General features: G+C 45.3%; 1 pseudogene; it reads left to right on the top strand.

The window, feature by feature from the left end:
• The first annotated feature begins 16,132 nt into the window (after positions 1–16,132).
• On the top strand, positions 16,133–16,280 carry LOC139399003 (5.8S ribosomal RNA; annotated as a pseudogene).
• Positions 16,281–18,155: the final 1,875 nt, after the last annotated feature.

Raw genomic sequence — 18,155 nt, 5'->3', positions numbered from 1 at the left:
TAGCAAAGACACACATAGTCAGACAGCATAGACATAACTCATCGTTCAGCTTTGTCTCCTTTCCCAAACCCGTGAAACCATAAACCAATCATCCATATCAACAGGCATATATCAAATTGTCATTTAGATACAACCCACTCTAAATACAAACTCCTGGACAAGCTCACGGAGAGGAGAATGATTCTAGACACTGCCATCTCCGATGGGAAAACTAGGGAGTGAACTGGCACACACAGTGGAGCAAAAGATATGCTTACACATGATGACACTTTGACCTCACCCCTCTCAGCGGCCATGCAACTTAGTCTTGACGTAGAACAGATACTGCAACCCTGCCCACAGTATTATACAAAATACCATTCTGATGAGAATTAACTTACACACATTTGATAAATATAAAACATCTTACATATGTTACCAACAAATTCTGATTATCCCACGACAACTGTCTCTTTTCTTCTGTGGGTGTTTCTGTCATTATGTTTATATTATAGTTATCCATTATTTAGTGATGAATTGGGTGTTTGTTTCTAATACTTCTGAGTGATAGTTGAGGACTATAGTCTTCAGTAACTGTCCAGTGTTTCCAGATTTCTATGAAATATGACAATGACTTACAATAGCTAGGTTTCCATCCAATTGGGGACAGATTTTCATGTTAATATTCTAAAATATACATAAAACAATGAAGTGGTTGTGCCTGATGAGGTAGTGCACATAACTTTTGTGGTTACATTCCCAAGTACCGAATAAAGAATACAATTTTTTATCCTTGAGTCTATGTAACAGTTAAACTATTGAAATGTAAACCTACTGCATCTGCCTATGTCAAACTAATATGAGACTCAAACGAACACAATGGTGTTCTCCGTTTTGCTCTACAACCCCCACAAGTGTCACAGTCTGAAGGTAACCCATTCAAAGAAATGGAAGTAAAAAAGGTAGTTTTGTGCCAACAAAAAATAAGGGGTTAAAAAAAGACAGATTAAATGATTTTCCATCGCATTTTCAACTCTGCTGATGTTTTTTTTCACAAAAACTGTTATTTAGCAAATAACCCACTCTGGTCTTGACACATGCGCTCTAGCCAATGGCTCGCAGATAGATTGCGGGTATAGCCATGAGTTTATTATGGATAAACGCAAGATTATTTGTATTTATCAAACGGCAGCCAAGCATCGATCATCATGTCTCCAGTATAAGACCATCGATTTATTAGAAAGGAGCATCAAACTCATCACCGTGCACTTTCACCACCCTGTGAAGCTCATCATAACTTATTTCATCTGTATCCTAATAAACGGTATGCTTTCCCGAGTGGTAGTGGGAGGACCACACAATATCATCAAGTGACTCCAGGTTTACTTCGATATGATGGTTGTTATATCAATATTTGCGCATAAAAAACATTCCCTCCACCATTTCTCACATCATTCATTTTACAAACACAAAAATATCCCACCTCGTCTACCATATTTTGTTTTGTTGACATTTGGAAAGTTACCTGAAAAAGGTGCTGTTTCCATCAGGCCTGTCGTGACATGTTCTATGTACTTTACTTGCATAAAAAGGTTGGATGGAAAACAAAAAGTACGTCAAACAGCATTGTGTGGTCGTACTCGTACCCCAACAACAGAATTGTGTGGACGTACTCGTACCACAACAACAGAACTGTGTGGTCGTACTCGTACCCCAACAACAGAATTGTGTGGTCTTACTCGTACCACAACAGAACTGTGTGGTCGTACTCGTACCCCAACAACAGAATTGTGTGGTCGTACTCGTACCCCAACAACAGAATTGTGTGGTCGTACTCGTACCCCAACAACAGAACTGTGTGGTCGTACTCGTACCCCAACAACAGAATTGTGTGGTCGTACTCGTACCCCAACAACAGAACTGTGTGGTCGTACTCGTACCCCAACAACAGAACTGTGTGGTCATACTCGTACCCCAACAACAGAATTGTGTGGTCGTACTCGTACCCCAACAACAGAATTGTGTGGTCGTACTCGTACCACAACAACAGAATTGTGTGCGCATATACCGGTCATTCAAAATATTCATACGAGTAGATTGGCCAGCTCATCCTCCTCTAGACCACTGATTGGCCAGTTCATCCTCCTCAGGAGTATGATGTCATACTCTGAAGAACTAACAAGCATTTTTGAAATGGTCTGTTTGAGGTACAAATTTGAGGTGGTGTTTATGAAGAAAATAATTGCAGTCCTGTATCAGATGATTTATGAGCATTAGATATGTACCTGATCATTTCGTACTGAAAAGCCCACTCATATCACCACCACACTCAGTAGGTATATGAAAAGAACCCTAGAAAACATCTTAACCACAGAAGTGTCCAGCACAAGTGTTTTATGTAAAATCAATCCCCATAGCCGCTATTCCCCAGGGGAGTCAAACTAATTTTGCCCTGGTCTTAAACGAGGTCTGTAGGGCCGCACTGAACGAGGTCTGTAGGGCCGCACTAAACGAGGTCTGTAGGGCCGCACTGAACGAGGTCTGTAGGGCCGCACTGAACGAGGTCTGTAGGGCCGCACTAAACGAGGTCTGTAGGGCCGCACTAAACGAGGTCTGTAGGGCCGCACTGAACGAGGTCTGTAGGGCCGCACTGAACGAGGTCTGTAGGGCCGCACTGAACGAGGTCTGTAGGGCCGCACTGAACGAGGTCTGTAGGGCCGCACTGAACGAGGTCTGTAGGGCCGCACTGAACGAGGTCTGTAGGGCCGCACTGAACGAGGTCTGTAGGGCCGCACTGAACGAGGTCTGTAGGGCCGCACTGAACGAGGTCTGTAGGGCCGCACTGAACGAGGTCTGTAGGGCCGCACTGAACGAGGTCTGTAGGGCCGCACTGAACGAGGTCTGTAGGGCCGCACTGAACGAGGTCTGTAGGGCCGCACTGAACGAGGTCTGTAGGGCCGCACTGAACGAGGTCTGTAAGGCCGCACTAAACGAGGTCTGTAGGGCCGCACTAAACGAGGTCTGTAGGGCCGCACTAAACGAGGTCTGTAGGGCCGCACTGAACGAGGTCTGTAGGGCCGCACTAAACGAGGTCTGTAGGGCCGCACTGAACGAGGTCTGTAGGGCCGCACTAAACGAGGTCTGTAGGGCCGCACTAAACGAGGTCTGTAGGGCCGCACTAAACGAGGTCTGTAGGGCCGCACTGAACGAGGTCTGTAGGGCCGCACTAAACGAGGTCTGTAGGGCCGCACTAAACGAGGTCTGTAGGGCCGCACTAAACGAGGTCTGTAGGGCCGCACTAAACGAGGTCTGTAGGGCCGCACTAAACGAGGTCTGTAGGGCCGCACTGAACGAGGTCTGTAGGGCCGCACTGAACGAGGTCTGTAGGGCCGCACTAAACGAGGTCTGTAGGGCCGCACTAAACGAGGTCTGTAGGGCCGCACTGAACGAGGTCTGTAGGGCCGCACTGAACGAGGTCTGTAGGGCCGCACTGAACGAGGTCTGTAGGGCCGCACTGAACGAGGTCTGTAGGGCCGCACTGAACGAGGTCTGTAGGGCCGCACTGAACGAGGTCTGTAGGGCCGCACTGAACGAGGTCTGTAGGGCCGCACTAAACGAGGTCTGTAGGGCCGCACTAAACGAGGTCTGTAGGGCCGCACTAAACGAGGTCTGTAGGGCCGCACTAAACGAGGTCTGTAGGGCCGCACTAAACGAGGTCTGTAGGGCCGCACTAAACGAGGTCTGTAGGGCCGCACTGAACGAGGTCTGTAGGGCCGCACTAAACGAGGTCTGTAGGGCCGCACTAAACGAGGTCTGTAGGGCCGCACTAAACGAGGTCTGTAGGGCCGCACTGAACGAGGTCTGTAGGGCCGCACTAAACGAGGTCTGTAGGGCCGCACTAAACGAGGTCTGTAGGGCCGCACTAAACGAGGTCTGTAGGGCCGCACTGAACGAGGTCTGTAGGGCCGCACTGAACGAGGTCTGTAGGGCCGCACTGAACGAGGTCTGTAGGGCCGCACTGAACGAGGTCTGTAGGGCCGCACTAAACGAGGTCTGTAGGGCCGCACTAAACGAGGTCTGTAGGGCCGCACTAAACGAGGTCTGTAGGGCCGCACTAAACGAGGTCTGTAGGGCCGCACTAAACGAGGTCTGTAGGGCCGCACTAAACGAGGTCTGTAGGGCCGCACTGAACGAGGTCTGTAGGGCCGCACTAAACGAGGTCTGTAGGGCCGCACTAAACGAGGTCTGTAGGGCCGCACTAAACGAGGTCTGTAGGGCCGCACTAAACGAGGTCTGTAGGGCCGCACTAAACGAGGTCTGTAGGGCCGCACTGAACGAGGTCTGTAGGGCCGCACTAAACAAGGTCTGTAGGGCCGCACTAAACGAGGTCTGTAAGGCCGCACTGAAAAATGGTTATATTTCCTTTCCGTCACAATGTGATACAAGCAAGGGTAGTGTGCAGGTTTCTTATTTTTTCTCAATTGTATATAACTGCCTTTAAGTTGCTGGACTCCAGGAAGAGTGGATCCATACATACAAATACGAATACAAATATACATCATTTTTTTTATTTTCCATGCAAAGGGTGGCTACTTTGAAGAATCACAAATGTAACATATTTTGATTTGTTTAACACTTTTTTTGGTTACTACATGATTCCATATGTGTTTTTTCATAGTTTTGATGTCTCACTATTACTGTAATACATGTCATTTTGCAGATGCTTTTATCCAAAGCAACTTGCAGTCATGCGTGCATTCATTTTACATATGGGTGGCCCGGGAATCAAACCCATATCCCTGGCATTGCATGCCTTTACGAACTGAGTCATACAGGACCACTATAATGATGCAATGTTGCACTTGGTTTGTGCTTGGCTCCTGAACCTGTCGTTGCTTATGTTCATTTTGCAGCTAACTGTTACAGATGTGAATCTATTAAGTATGATTGCAAGCTCTTAATGCTTCATAAATGTAGGTTAAAAAAGAATGTCTTAATTGAAAATCAGATAATATAAACAATCTAGCCTACTATTTCCTTCAGCATATCAAAAGAGCTTTGCTTTCTACCGTCACATAATGATTTAAACTATTGTTGTGGATCAAATACATCCACTTCCAATCTAATAACTGTCCATATGAATATATATTTACATTAACATTGACAGAGTATAACATCTATAAATATAAATGTTCATATATCAAATCTACACTGACAAAGTATAAAATACGAAACAATACCCATTTTTCCCCATATACTGGACATGAAATGTTTCTTCTTGACCAAGCATGATAACATATATAAAGTGCTTCCTGTGAAGTCCATCCTGAAAAAGTTATTTCCAGCTCTTATGATTGCCCAATAGGGATCCAGATCAGGGTACCAAATTATATGTGAAAATACCCTAACTGGCTCCTTATTGGGCATATTCATGTGTCTCATTGGTAGATTCTATGGGACAGAGGCAAAGTGTGTCAACTACAGAAAATGCAGGGTAGATGGGCTCAGTGAAAGTGGTGTGAAATGTCTGCAGGAGAGTCACCATGTCAGAGGTGACACTATACAGAGTCAGAGTGCCAGCAGGCCAGTCCAAATATATTCCCACCCGGTTAGAATCTGTGGGAAGGGCACAAACTGGAGTCCTTTCTCTATTATGTCTTGCTGAGAAACCTCCATCATCTGTGCAGTACCAACACCATGACATTTCATTCCAGCCTAACCAACTTAGGCTGGTATCCCTCTATACGTTACTCCAATCTTAGTCTTTTTACTACCAAATTCAAGTTCCCAGTAACAGCGATCAGAAAGACTCTCTCTACACAGCACTTGTACATTTGCCAGGCTGAATCTGTCAGGGTGATCGGCATATCGCTGCACCTCCCTTGTTTTTGCAACGTTTCTTCTATCTTCACTTATTCGCAGCATTTTGTTTGCTGTGTTTGAATCTAGTGTAAGCTGGCATGCATCTGTAAATGAAAGAGGGGGTAGGAAGGACTGGAGTTAGAGGCAGAGAAAGTTTGCTGGCTGGTAGAGCCTTGATTCACAGATTTAAAACCACCACAGATAAAACAATACAAATATAGCTTACATTTCAAGAGCCTCCATTTTTCCCTGCTTGATCCAAGACGGTCAATACTGAAAGTTGAAAACCAGAACTGTGAGCATATATTTTACACACAGTTTATCTGGCAAATGTGTGGTTAACATTGGTATTACTGGAATTTCGGAGCCAGGGCACTTTTATTGAAACAATTCACTTAATCACATTTTGTGAAATGTGTTTAGAATGCAACAGTCAAACAACTGAATTATGATCACTGCTCTATATACATGAACGTGTTTTTAAATACCATACGTATGGAGAGAGTACTAACCGTACACCTGGCAACCATCATTACGCACAGAGCTGGGTTGAAATGCCATGGCTTCCTAGCTCAGTGCTCCCTCTATTTCGCTCATCAGATGGGAGCCCCCACCACCGAGAGGTCCAAGGTTGACATGGTCATTTCTCTGCTGACTGGACGGGTGTTGGAGTGGGCCACGGCTGTCTGGGACAGAGGAGAGGAAGAGCTGGGTTCCTCTAAGCGGTTCATGGCTCTGTTCAGGGGAGTCTTCCACCGTCCACCAGAGGGCAGAGAGGGGGGTGAGCGCCTGCTCCAACTACGGCAGGATGGCCAGACCACGGCAGAGTACAGTTTTCCCTTTTACACTTTACCCTTTCCCTGTGGTTCCACATCGGTTGAGAGTCCTGTGGTTGCCCTTCAGCCCAACATCCCTGAGTTTTTTCCAAGACCCGCACCACCTGTCTCCCTCCTCATCGCCCATGGAACTGTGCCATCGACCTGTTTTGCAGGCTCTGTGCAGCCGCATCTACCCTCTGTCGGTGGCTGAAACCAAGGCGATGGAGGAGTACATCCAGGAGGCTCTCCAGCAGGGTTTCATTCACACATCCACCTCCCCTGCTTCTCTTCGTGGCCAAGAAGGACGGAGGATTGCGCCGGCCACGATTGAACAATTCTGCGGGGCCTGGTTTTTCACCAAGTTGGACCTGCAGAGTGCCTACAATTTGATCCGCGGGGGGATGAATGGAAGATGGCCTTGAGCACAATGTCTGGTCACTACAAGTGCTTGGTGATGCCATTTTGGATTAGCCAATACTCCATCAGTGTTTCAGGCATTCGTCAACGAGGTGTTCCGGGACATGCTTCGTCTAAAACGACGACATCCTGGTCTACTCAGCTACCTTGGAGGAGCACATCGCTCAAGTCCGAGTAGTCCTGGAACGCTTCCTGGCCAACCACCTGTACGTCAAGGTAGAGAAGTGCCAATTCCATCAAGAGGAGGTCTCCTTTTTGGGTTACCAGATCGGCCAGCAAGGAGTCATGATGGATGAGAGGAAGGTGGATGCTGTCAGGTCATGGACAGCCCCAACCACCATAAAGGGGTTACAACATTTTTGGAGATTTGTCAACTTCTACCGACGATTAATTAAAGAACTTTAGCTGGATCGCCTTTCTCACTTCTCTCCTCAAGGGTGGTCCCCGGAAGTTGGGATGGAATTCTACAGCTGACGAAGCCTTCAGCATACTGAAGGGTCGTTTCACCTTCGCCCTGTTGCTTAAACATCCAGATCCTACGCTGCCCTTCATGGTCGAGGTGGACGCTTCAGAAGTAGGTGTTGGGGCTGTCCTGTCCCAACGTCAACGTAATCCACCAAAATTGTATCCATTTGCATATTACTAAAAAAAGCTGTCTTCTGCAGAGAGGAACTATAATGTTGCCGATCGGGAGCTGGCATTAGAGGAGTGGAGACACTGGCTGGAGGGCACCCAGGACCAATTTCTCATTCTCACCGACCATTGGAACCCGGAGTACATACAGACAGCGAGGTGACTTAACCCGCGCCAAGTCAGATGGGCCCCTTTCTTCACCAGATTCGATTTCACGCTGACATATCGCCCAGGTTAAAAAAAAACATCAAAGCCGATGCCCTGTCCTGTCTCTATGATTCGGGGGAGGTTCCTGTTTTGAGTGCACCCATAATCTCGCCCCCTCGAGTCGTAGCCCCCGTGCTCTGGGACGTAGATGTGGACATTCGCCAGGCCCTGGAGAGGGAACTCGCACCTGCCACCTGTCCTCCTGAGTGCACCTACGTTCCCACGGGGATAAGGAATCGGCTATTGACCTGGGCGCACACAGCTGTTGTTGCTGGACATCCAAGTACCATTCAGTCCATCTCTGGAAAGTACTGGCGCAGGATGTCACTCGTTATGTCAACTTCTGTTCTGTATGTGCCCAATCCAAATCCCCCCGAACACTCCAGTAGGGAAACTCCTTCCCCTTCCCATGTCTCAGTGTCCCTGGTCTCATCTGTCCATTGATTTTGTCACTGATCTCCCTTCTTCCGGTGGTTTTACAACCATGTTGGTCATAGTGGACAGATTCTCTAAATCATGCCATTTCATCCCTCTCTCTGGTCTCCATACCACTCTCCAGGTCACTGAAGCACTGTTCCAGCAGGTCTTCCGGCATTAGGACTTTGTGGAAGTTATCGTCTCCGATTGTTGCCTCCAATTCACATCACATGTATGGAAGGCTTTCATGGAGAAGCTGTGGGTCACGGTCAGCCTCACTTCCGGCCTCAGTCTAACGGGAAGGTGGAGAGGATGAACCAGGATCTGGGGAGTTTTCTGAGGAGCCACTGCCAGGACCGGCAGGGGGAGTGGGCCCGATTCCTTCCTTGGGCTGAATACACCCAGAATTAATTGCGACACTCCTCCACTGGGCTGACTCCCTTCCAGTGTGTTCTGGGTTATCAGCCAGCCCTGGCTCCATGGACTCTTGAGCCAGATCGAAGCTCTTGCGGTGGAAGAGTGGTTTATCTGCGCAGAAGAGGTATGGAACGATGCCCACGTGAGACTCCAGCGCTCTATCTGCCATCAGAAAGAGCAGACGGATCGCTACCGCAGTGAGGCTCCAGGCGCTATCTGCCATCAGAAAGAGCAGACGGATCGCTACCGCAGTAAGGCTCCAGCGTGCTATCTGCCATCAGAAAGAGCAGACGGATCACTACCGCAGTGAGGCTCCCTTATTCCATCCTGGTGATCACGCCTGGCTCTCCACCAGGAACCTCCCACTCGCCTGGGGCTGTTCAAGGTCCTCCGGAGGGTCAACGAGGTAACTTACAGATTACAACTCCCCCCTAACTACCAAATCTCACCATCTTTTCACATTTCCCTCCTCAGGAAAGTGGTTCCCGGTCCCCTGGCTGATGCCATCCCCCACAACACCCCTCCGCCTCCCTTGTACATCGAGGGGAGCCCCGCTTATGCCGTCAGATCACTCATGGACTCTCGGGGCAGTCCTCCTGGCCAGTATCGTCCTGCGGCTGGAGCCGTGCATTGGGGGTCTACTAACCACCGGTCCTGGCAACCCATCTTTACGCACACCTGGAAACCATCAGTACACACACCAGTGTCTTGTCAGTCACACCTGGACTTGATTACTCCCTTGATTACCTACCCTTTAAAATGGCACTCTTTTGTTATCAGTCACCATGTACTATTGCTTATGTTTCTATGTCAGACACTTCTCTTGAATCATTATTATTAAACTCACTAACTGCACCTGCTTCCTGACGTCACTTATTTGTGCTCAACATGTTTAGTGATTACTCCAATATTATTTTTGCGCAAACTGTATATTCCCTAAAATATGAATGCAGATTATGCATAACTCAGCTAAGTCCCTCTAGTTTACAGTGTGGATCCTCCAGTACAGCAGATAGCTACTCTACCCCTGATTCCTCTGGATAGTTGAAGCTCAGATCCAGGTCTTTAAGGTGTGTTGAGTTTGAACTCAAAGCCATGGCTAGAGAAACACAGCCCTCGTCTGTAATTCCACAGTGAGAGAGAGTGAGAGCCTGCAGAAAAATGGAGGGAGGATGAAGGTTGGAGGGAGGTTGACGGCCAGACATTTTCACTGAAGAGCAAAAACAAGCAACCTTTTTTATTTCACATGCTAAAGCACCTTTCACAATCGCTTACTAATTTGGCCCTGAACCTTGGCAAAATGTCAATGCAAAATAGTGAATATGTGTAGCAGTGGGGATTAGTGAAACCTCGGCCTGCAATCTCACCACTTGCACTGCCGAAATGGGCCTTTCCCATTAGACACACCATGTCATTTCATCATGGAAATTTGAGTAATATTTGGTAGGGACGTTGATCAATGACATGTCAACCTTTATTCACCCAATCAAAAAGTCAGCCAAAAGTTGAATTTCCAATGTGTTATCACTATGCTTTCAAACATCTAAAAGCACAAGCAAATTCCAATGGAAAAACAATGTCTCATTTTTGGTTTAGTTGTCACTCAAATATCTTAAATGGTTGAAAACGCAGTGATAAAGCACAGAAAAGTTCAAATGGGAATACAATGCCAGGTATTTTGTTAATTTACACAACAGATCACTGTGCTTCATCTGATAGCAGAACAACCCTGCCCTGTGCAACTGGGTCCTGGACTTTGACGGGCTGCCCCCAGATGGTGAAGGTAGGAAACAACATCTCCACTTCGCTGACCCTCAACACTGGGGCCCAAAAGGATGTGTGCTCAGCCGTCTCCTGTACTCCCTGTTCACCCACAACTGCGTGGCCATGCACACCTCCAACTCAATCATCAAAGTCTGCAGACAGCACACCAATAGTGGGCTTGATCACCAACAACAACGAGACAGCCTACAGGGAGGAGGTGAGGGCACTCAGAGTGTGGTGTCAGGAAAACAACCTCTCACTCAACGTCTACAAAACAAAGGAGATGATCGTGGACTTCAGGAAACAGCAGAGGGAGCACCCCCCTATCCACATCGAAGGGACAGCAGTAGAGAAAGTGGAATGTTTTAAGTTCCTGGGTGTACACATCACAGACAAACTGAAATGGTCTACCCACACAGTGTGGTGAAGAAGGCGCAACAGCGCCTCTTCAACCTCAGGAGGCTGAAGAAATTTGGCTTGTCACCCAAAACCCTGACAAAAACACAATCGAGAGCATCCTGTCGGGCTGTATCACAGCCTGGTACAGCAACTGCACCGCCCTCAACCGCAAGGCTCTCCAGATGGTGGTGCAGTCTGCACAACACATCACCGGGGGCAAACTACCTGCCCTCCATGACACCTACCACACCCGATGTCACATGAAGGCCAAAAAGATAATCAAGGACAACAACCACCTGAGCCACTGCCTGTTCAAACGCTATCATCCAGAAGGCGAGGTCAGTACAGGTGCATCAAAGCTGGGACCGAGAGACTGAAAAACAGCTTCTATCTCAAGGCCATCAGACTGTTAAACAGCCACCACTAACATTGAGTAGCTGCTGCCAACATACTGACTCAAATCTCTAGCCACTTTAATAATTAAAAATTGGATGTAATAAATGTATCAATAGTCACTTTAAACAATACCACTTTATATAATGTTTACATACCCTACATTACTCATCTCATATGTATATACTGGACTCTATACCATCTACTGCATCTTGCCTATGCCGCAAGGCCATCGCACATCCATATGTTTATATGTGCATATTCTTATTCATTCCTTTACACTTTTGTGTATAAGGTGTTAGTGTAATTTAATTATGCCAATGTGCTTTCATCAATTGAAAACCCTTAATCTATTTTATGAGAATTTCTAAGATTCTTGTTTGCATAAAATAGACGCAGACCAGTCTTTCAATAATAGGTAACAGAAGTAAGTTCATTCTAACTTACCAACACACTCCCAGGTAACTTTTGACCCCTCAACATTATCGATCACCACTCAGCTGACAGTTTTAATTAACAGAAAACCTAGGAATGCACTCACTGCCTTATCTAAAAACCCCAGAGCTAAGTTTCTGTAGGTTAAACGTTAGGTTAACGACCTTATTTGTTTACACAGTCCCCAACCCATTAATTTCTTCCTAGTTGGAATGGTGTCATTAACTTTAATTACTCCTTGTCCGTGTCTCACAATCCCTTCTTATGAACTCTTATTGTTAATCAGATATAATAAAACAGAGTATAAGTTTTACTTAGTTACAGTTCCATTTAAAATGATTTGTTCAGTCATTTAATCATCATTTTCCCAACAAAGGTAGTTGTTGTGAAATTGTTAGATTACTTGTTAGATATTACTGCATGGTCGGAAGTAGAAGCACAAGCATTTCACTACACTCACATTAACATCTGCTAACCATGTGTATGTGACCAATAAAATAAGTGTCTGCTAGAAAAAAGTGCAATTAAAGTGGCACTTCAATCTCCTTTTCATCTCATTTAACGACCGGTTTAACTCAACAAAGGGCACATCTCAATAGGTGGTTCAGGTACAGTAAGTCACAAGTGGGGGGGCTTTCCTCTTTTGTTCTCTATGATCCCTCTATTGTAACTCAAGCAAGGGGGAGGCCGATGAAATCACGACTTCCCAACAAACCAACTGCTTGAGTGCTGTCCTACTTGAAGTTTGCAGATGTGTCTATAAAACACTATTTTGCTCCAAAAAAAAGTGTTAACCTTTAGCGTGTGTACATTATTGTATTTATACTTAGGGTATCGCTTTTCAACAGGAAAAGTTCCAAAATCACTGGAGGACAAACTGGAGGAAAAATCAAGCCCAAAAAGCAACTATTACTGACAGAATTGTTTACTTGAGGCCATACAATGTGACTGACTGAGGCACTTGAAATTCCATGACATCAAAAATATTCTACGTTAATGTTTTGAAAAAAAAATAGAGCTGTCCTAACAGCCTGATCTCACCTCAGAATATCCCTATTGTACTGGACATACTGCATTATACAAGAAATACACACCTTTCCTCTCTGATCATCATGGAATTCCATTTTGTCATCATAAAATAAAAATAAACAACAAAAATCACCAACAACAACGAGACAGCCTATAGGGAGAAGGTCAGAGACCTGGCCGTGTAGTTCCAGGACAACAACCTCTCCCTCAATGTGATCAAGACGAAGGAGATTATTGTGGACTACTGGAAAAAGAGGACCGAGCACGCCCCCATTCTCATCGACGGGGCTGCAGTGGAGCACGTTGAGAGCTTCAAGTTCCTTGGTGTCCACATCACCAACAAACTAACATGGTCCAAGCACACCAAGACAATCATGACCAAACCTATTCTCCCTCAGGAGACTAAAAAGATTTGGCATGGGTCCTCAGATCCGCAAAAGGTTCTACAGCTGCACCATCGAGAGCATCCTGACTGGTTGCATCACTGCCTGATATGGTAACTCCTCGGCCTCCGATCGCAATGCACTACAGATGGTGGTGCGAACGGCCCAGTACATCACTGGGGCCACGCTTCCTGCCATCCAGGACCTCTATACCAGGCGGTGTCAGAGGAAGGCCATGAAAATTGTCAAAGACTCCAGCCACCCTAGTCATAGACTGTCCTCTACCACACGGCAAGCTGTATCGGAGCGCCAAGTCTAGGTCCAAGAGGCTTCTAAACAGCTTCTACCCCCAAGCCATAAGACTCCTGAACATCTAGTCAAATGGCTACCCACTATTCACCCCTCCCCCCAACTGTCACTATGTTGTCATCTATGCATAGTCACTTTAATTAACTCTACCTGCATGCACTGTACATACTAGATCAACTAACCGGTGCCCCCACACATTGATTCTGTACCGGTACCCCCCTGTATATACATTGTTATTTTTTACTGCTCCTCTTTAATTACTTGTTACTTTTATCTCTTATTCTTCTGTATTTTTTTGAAACTGCACTGTCAGTTAGGGGCTCGTAAGTAAGCATTTCACTGTACTACACCTGTTGTATTCGGCGCATGTGACAAATAACATTTTATTTGATGGCATGGGGGAAGGAAGGGGGGGGGGGGGCGTGGAGGATGAATCACACTCCATGACTCAAATTATACGGTCTGAAAGAAAAGGAATTTCCTGCTTCCTTGAATGCCTGTCAGATCTCTATGGGGAAGAAGGCATGGGGTGTGGTGGAAGATGAATCATTCTCCTTACCTCGAATTTAATGGTCTGAAAATAAGTTTCCAGTGTGAAGCTACTTCCTTGAACGCCTACCGTCCTCAAGAAACTGTTGAACTTTTCCTGTTGAAAAGTGATATCAAGTATAAATACAGTAAAGTATGGTTGAGCAAAACAGTTTTAGAAAACTGGAAACTTCAAGTGAGATGCAGTCAAGGAGTTGGTCTGTTGGGAATCTGAATGTCATCGGCCTCCCTTGCTTGAGGAACAATAGAGAACAAAATAGGAAAGGCCCACCCTCCAGCATTATGCAAAGAATGGTTACAATTACTATAAATATTAATCCACTCTACACACACAATGTTAAGCAGTGAACTTGAAAAAAAGACCGTTTTCAATGTACACTGAAAAAAAATAAACACAACAATTTCAACCAAAATAATATTGCCGTATTGTTCAGTCTGCAGAAATGTCCTTCTTTCATGTTGTCACGTTCGTTGTATGGAGGAGACCAAGGCGCAGCGTGGGAAGCGTACATACTTCTTTTATTAAAGAAAGAACACTGAACAAACTATCAAAATGAACCGTGACGCTAATGTGCAGACAGACAACTAAACATAGACCAAGAACTCACAAAATACCCAAGGAATATGGCTACCTAAATATGGTCCCCAATCAGAGACAACGATAAACAGCTGCCTCTGATTGCGAACCAATCTAGGCAACCATAGACATATAAACACCTAGACTACACCCCTAGACATACAAAAAACAAAAACTAAACAAACCACCCTTGTCACACCCTGACCTAACCAAAATAATAAAGAAAACAAAGATAACTAAGGTCAGGGCGTGACAGTTTTATTGTTCAGTCTGCAGAAATGTCCTTCTTTCATGTTGTCTTATTGTTCCGTCTGCAGAAATGTCCTTCTTTCATGTTGTCTTATTGTTCAGTCTGCAGAAATGTCCTTCTTTCATGTTGTCTTATTGTTCAGTCTGCAGAAATGTCCTTCTTTCATGTTGTCTTATTGTTCAGTCTGCAGAAATGTCCTTCTTTCATGTTGTCTTATTGTTCAGTGCCTGACCACATTCACACATTATGTGTAACTCTGTATAGTCTTTGCATCCTTACTAGCTTTCTGACATTAGTGTGTTCCCACTGGCACTGTTTAAAAATATTGTGTCCATATTAATTAGCATGTGCCTCAATCCCACTGAACTCTGCTGTCACCTGTCAATGTGTCTGCTAGAAAATGGTGCATTTAAAGTGGTACTCCAGTCTCCTTTTCACCTCATAGAGCTGTCCTAACAGCCTGATCTCACCTCAGAATATCCCTATTGTACTGGACATACTGCATTATACAAGAAATACACACCTTTCCTCTCTGGTAATCAGGAAATTCCATGTTGTCATCATAATAATTTAAAAAACAATACCTCTGACTGCTCTGCCAGAAACCTTAGTCACACATTGTGGATGTGAGGTTGTTGTGATCCTTAGAGACAGAGCCAAAATAAAAGAGATCTTCCTTGTTGGTCAGGATGATAAAAAGACTATCACAAAGAAGGAAGGATGGGATGGCTTGGGGGAAGGAGGGGTGGGGTGTGGGGTGTGGAGGGAGAGGATGAATCAGTCTCACTAACTTGAATGTTATGGTCTGAAAATAAGGAATTGCCAGTTTGATGATATTTCCTTGAATGCCTGACAGTTCTCTACGGGGAAGAAGACATGGTGGAAGAGGATGAATCATTCTCCTTACCTCAAATTTAATGGTCTGAAAATAAGTTTCCAGTATGAAGCTACTTCCTTGAACGCCTACCGTCCTCAAGAAACTGTTGAACTTTCCTGTTGAAAAGTGATATCCCAAGTATAAATACAGTAAAGCATGTTTGAGCAAAACAGTGTTTTTTAGACGACTGGAAACTTCAAGTGAGATGCATTCAAGGTGTTGGTCTGATGGGAATCCGCATGTCATCGGCCTCCCCCTTGCTTGAGGAACAATACATTAACAATAGAGAACAACCTCAAACCTTTTTGCTCTGTGAACTGTGGCCTCTGGCGAAGGGCGGGCGGGGGAAAGGAGGGCAACCTCCCCAACTCCGCCTAGCCACTAGACTCTGCGTAAAACAAAAAAACAAAAGAGTAAAACTCTTAACAGTGGATCACTTGGCTTGTGCGTCGATGAAGAACGCAGCTAGCTGCGAGAACTCGTGAATTGCAGGACACATTGATCATCGATACTTCGAATGCTTTGCCATCAATCGGAACCCCTGGATTTCCGCGACTGGGCCTTCGTCCCCCTAAGTGCAGACCAGGACGGCTCGGTGGGAGTGTTGAGAAGGGACCTCGGCTCTCTCTCCCTGGTGCGCCCCTCCTTTCCCTTCCCGCCTCGACGGGAGGCGCCCACGTTCCCCGCATGGTCGACCCTAAGAGGGTTTTATATATACCGGTGGACTCTGTCTCAAAAGAGGAAAGGCCCACCCCCACTTGTACTATGCAGAGGTGACACCACAGGTTCAGAAGTGGTGTGGCAAAATGTATATTTTATTTTCTGAGGGCTTGAGTTTTTCCTGATCTCATGTTTAATTTTTTATTTATTTAACTAGGCAAGTCGGTTAAGAACAATAACTCTTATTTACATCCTACGGGATGGGGCTGGGATTAAAAATAAAAATATATATAAAATATAAATATAGGACAAAACACACATCAAGACAAGAGAGACAACACAACCCTACATAAAGAGAGACCTAAGACAGCATAGCAAGGAAGCAACACAACATGACAACAACATGGTAGCAACACAACATGGTAGCAGCACAAAACATGGTACAAACATTACTGGTCACAGACAACAGCACAAAGGGCAAGAAGGTAGAGACAACAATACATCACGCAAAGCAGCCACAACTGTCAGTAAGAGTGTCCATGATTGAGTCTTTGAATGAAGAGATTGAGATAAAACTGTCCAGTTTGAGTGTTTGTTGCAGCTTGTTCCAGTCGCTAACTGCAGTGAACTGAAAAGGTGAGCGACCCAGGGATGTGTGTGCTTCAGGGACCTTTAACAGAATGTGACTGGCAGAACTGGTGTTGTATGTGGAGGATGAGGGCTGCAGTAGGTATCTCAGATAGGGGGTGTCAGGCCTATGAGGGTTTTATAAATAAGCATCAACCAGTGGGTCTTGCTGTGGGTATACATAGATGACCAGTTTACAGAAGAGTATATGGGTGCAGTGATGTGTCCTATAAGGAGCATGGCCTCATGACCTGGTCAGGTAAAACTCTGGGTCCTATTCGTAGGCTATGACAAAATATTATTACCTGTGCTATGATTATAGGGCTGGGGGTTTTCTTGTCGGGTCATGTGAATTGGAAACACTCCTGGCCTAAGGTGGATCAGACCATTTCAAACGACCACAAATGTTATTATTCATTCTGAAAATATATTTTTTTTAAAGCCAGAGACAACAACTTCAATGGACAACATACTCTGTAGTTTAGTGAACTACTATAGCAGGGCTGAACATTATGCAAAGAACGGTTACAATGTCTTTAAATATGAATTTCACTCTATACACACACAATGTTAAGCAGTGGACTAAAAAAGACAGGCAGGTTTCAATGTAAACTGAACAGAAATATATAAATGTAACATGCAACAATTTCAAAGATGTTACTGAGTTGCTGTTCATGTAAGGAAATCAGTGAATTTAAATACATTTGATCAGAAAACCAGTCAGTATCTGGTGTGACCACCATTTGCCTCATGCATTGCGACACATCTCCTTTGCATAGAGTTGATCAGGCTGTTGAATGTGGAATGTTGTCCCACTCTTTTTCAATGGCTGTGTGAAGTTCCTGGATATTGGCGGGAACTGGAACATGCTGACACATCGATCCAGAGCATCTCAAAGGGTGGTGACATGTCTGGTGAACATGCAGGCCATGAAAGAAGTTGAAAAATGTTCAGCTTTGTTTCAGAACATTCAATTTGGCAATAGCTATTGTGGAAATTCCTGCAGTCAGCATGCCAATTGCATGCTCCCTCAACTTGAGACATCTGTGACATTGTGTTGTGTGACAAAACCACACATTTTAGAGTGGCCTTTTATTGTCCCCCAGCACAAGGTGCACCTGTGTAATGTGCATTCTGTTAAATCAGCCTCTTG

The sequence above is a fragment of the Oncorhynchus clarkii genome, unplaced genomic scaffold (assembly GCF_045791955.1).
Source record: "Oncorhynchus clarkii lewisi isolate Uvic-CL-2024 unplaced genomic scaffold, UVic_Ocla_1.0 unplaced_contig_634_pilon_pilon, whole genome shotgun sequence".
Lineage (NCBI taxonomy): Eukaryota > Metazoa > Chordata > Actinopteri > Salmoniformes > Salmonidae > Oncorhynchus > Oncorhynchus clarkii.
The sequence above is the reverse complement of the archived record's forward strand: the minus strand, read 5'-3'. Positions and strand labels throughout refer to the sequence as shown.